Here is a 3,371-nt window from a genome sequence, read left to right on the forward strand (position 1 = left end):
TACCTTTTATGCGGAATCCCTTCGTATGGAGAAAGGTAACGTGTGGTAGTTTACACCACGTCTCACCACTGCATCTTCGTCATCCCTTCACCCGACACGAAATGGGGTCTGCCACACGCTTGCCTTTCCCTTTGTACTGCCCAAAGGAATTTATGCACAACACCAACGCGAAGGTGAATGTGTCCATGGCAATCATTTCCGATCGGTGCGCAGCTGCTAAGAGTCGAAATGCTGGAAATGGACAGATTAAAGACAGACAGGTTGGGGCACTAATTCTTTGGCATCCCTCTTAAGCTGCGGCGCAGATAGAACCTGCATGTAACCGATCGTCTTGCCATCGCTTTCTAATCAGGTTCAGGCCACCATTCTTTTGCCGGTGACCTATTGAATTCCTACCGGCCTACGATGGCCACAAGGTGTATGTGTGTGTGTGTGTGTGTGGATGCTGTGACTGCCAACTTCACCAGGCATCTACAAACATCCCTTGCACAAATATATGTGCAAGTGTACACGGCACATCCTCCCTACAGAAGAAAGGGAACCCTCTTACCGGGTCGTACTAATCAGTTTTCTTACGGCATTTCAGGTTTTGACATACATTTGCGATACACATTCTACTGCTACACACACACACACATATCCCTTGGAAGAAGGTATAGTGACTCTTACGCTTACCAGAGAGACACAGTTTGTCATATTTTCCACATTCTTTTGCCCTATCCGGTACACCTCGGGTACTGTTGATTGTGCACCAAAAAAAAAACGCCGAACAAAAAGCTAAAGAAAAAGCCCCAACATGACATTGTGGAGAAGAAAAAAAAACGTCAAACAGTGCATTAGGCACCAGCAACGTATCATTTTCTGTTCTGCTAGCCGGGCCAGCTTTACCGAGCCTAGGCGATCTTCTCACTAGCGGAGCTGATGTAATATTTGCTTTTCTCTAGCCGATGGTGAAATGTCTTTCTATCGACTCGAGCCGGCCAGATCAATATATGTCGGTTGCGCCCATCGAGCGACGCATGATGCTCGCCAGCAATTCTCTTTCTCTTCTCGCCTTGGGTACGGCTGGGGCGGGGGTTGGGGGACGCAATCTAGGTTGCTTAGAGATTGTGGTCAACAGTGGACAGTTGACAGGAGGTGGTATAATGGTGCCGTACGGAATCTATCTTTTACCGTACTATACCCTACAATCGCTTGAGTAATGTACACTGCGGGCAATATCGGTTCCTCCATCCGTAAGCCTTCTACGGTTGGAATGATCCATCCGGTCCGGATGGTTTGCGACCAAACCATCGATACCGTTATGACTTGGACTTGGACCGTAGAAATACAGCATCCGCTGCATCTGATTCGTCAGAATCATTCGGGCACGGGATGCACATGCCAGATTGGATTTCAATTTACAGCAAAGATGGCGATCATTGGTCGTCGATATTTCGACCATCGTGGCATGTTGAGATGATGGATCCGTAAACCATATAACGAGGAATTTGCAATGTTGTACTCGCAGCTTCAATTTTCATGGAATTTCTCTCTTTCTCTCTCTCTAAAATAGACGTAAACAAAATATACATATAATACAAGTCGTCTGTGGAGGTTGATTCGGCTGACAAACCATTGGTTGTGGCTAGTTGACGCGAAATAGTATTCCCGCATTCCACATAGGACAGGGGAGCCAGCCGAAAATTAGGTTATGGAGGAAATCCGTTCTTTCCAAGTCCAAGTCAGATGTGCGGGTACGGTTGGGACCTGAAATAAATTAGAGGACGAACACATAAGATCGCAATATTTCAACAAAAAAAAGGTACACAAAATACCAACGCCAAACGAGGAAAGCAATAGAAATGGTCATGCTGATCTTCACCCCCTCCCCCTCCAGCCACTTTTCTTCTTCCAATATGAGCTTCTTTATGTATCATTTCTCGATAGTCCCAGGTCCATCCACAGCATACTACCTTCTGGCTATTTTCTCTTCCCACTTTTGCAGTGGTACTCTATACGGAGTCCTCCCCCCCCCCCCCCCCTCTCCTCCTCGTCTTGCTATACGTTGCGTACGATTGATGCATAGACGAGTCTTCTTTTCGAATTTCTGTTACCTCTATCGCAGATGTATCGATGCTGCATGTATGCCTCCACTACGTGCCATTAAAAGCCCGTTTTCCCTGCCTCGTTTGGCAGTGCGGCCGGCGGGGCACGGGTTGAAGCGCGACGTGAGCAACGGAAAACAAGCCCCAACAATAAGAAAGTAAATAGCTGCTGAGCGGACGGTTCGGATGCTCGCGCCAGTTCCCAAACATCCCCACGATGTAGGATGTGTTTGGAACTCATGGGCCAGTCACGACCGCAAGTGGTGAGATGCGGTGCGGTGAAACCGATTGCCATCAGAGACCTAGAGCTCGATCGCCTATGGTTCACCAGGGTCTCGGCTCGCGCGCTGACCTCTTTTTCCGCTTGTCGTGGGGGAGGAGGGAGGGAAGGGAGGGGGTGAGGTCAGGTAACATGTAAGGAAATAAATGGTCGACGGCCGTGGGTCATTCTGAAGAAGGCGAAAAGTCGACTCGTGTTTTAAGGCGAGGGTATGCGACGTTCCAAACAGGAGTCACCCAGATCGAACATGTCTTAGTCTTAGGGGACGCAGATGACCGTGTGACAGGTAGCGGCGCAGAATGCTTGAGTTGCTGGAGCAGCATAAGGTCAGGAATGCATCCTCCTAGGAAAAAAAAAACCATCCCGCAAGGCTCGCACACGGGCTGTAAGTGCAGGCCTGACAATGACTAAGATGTCCCGGAAATAGCGCACCACCAACGGATTTCCGAATGGTGACCCTCCGCGATACTACATTCCCATGCTGTTCCATTTCCCTGCAACATTGGTCGGAAGGGACGTTCGGAGAGAAAGCGTGCTGGCAGCCTTTTCGGATGACCCTGGAGCATTGAGGAACCTTTGGCAACAATATCGATCCGTCGCCCGGGCATGATTGCCAGGTAAAACGGTGTGATTTGCTGGTGGTGGCAAAAGATCCAAAGATCGTGAGATCTATGCCCGTGTGTTTTTTTTATGCTGCCTGTTGGAGTCATTGCTGTTTTATGATTAGAAAAGCTATTCTACTAACTTCGTTGTGTTGTGGAGTTGTAAAATCTAGAGGAACTAATGCTGATATACAAGTGATGAAGTATTGTAGCTATATCAGTTCAATGTCTCCTGAGGTCCCATTGGCACCCCAGTTCTTATCTGTCACTGTAATTCCTTTACTCATGGCACCGCTGCGCTGCGAGTAATCTTTTCCAATTATCGAACCGGCAGGCAGCCGGAATATCGCTTGGGGGTCTGGATAAAAGAGGGAACATTTTTAAATCTATCTTTAATAGTTT

The sequence above is a fragment of the Anopheles marshallii genome, chromosome X (assembly GCF_943734725.1).
Source record: "Anopheles marshallii chromosome X, idAnoMarsDA_429_01, whole genome shotgun sequence".
Lineage (NCBI taxonomy): Eukaryota > Metazoa > Arthropoda > Insecta > Diptera > Culicidae > Anopheles > Anopheles marshallii.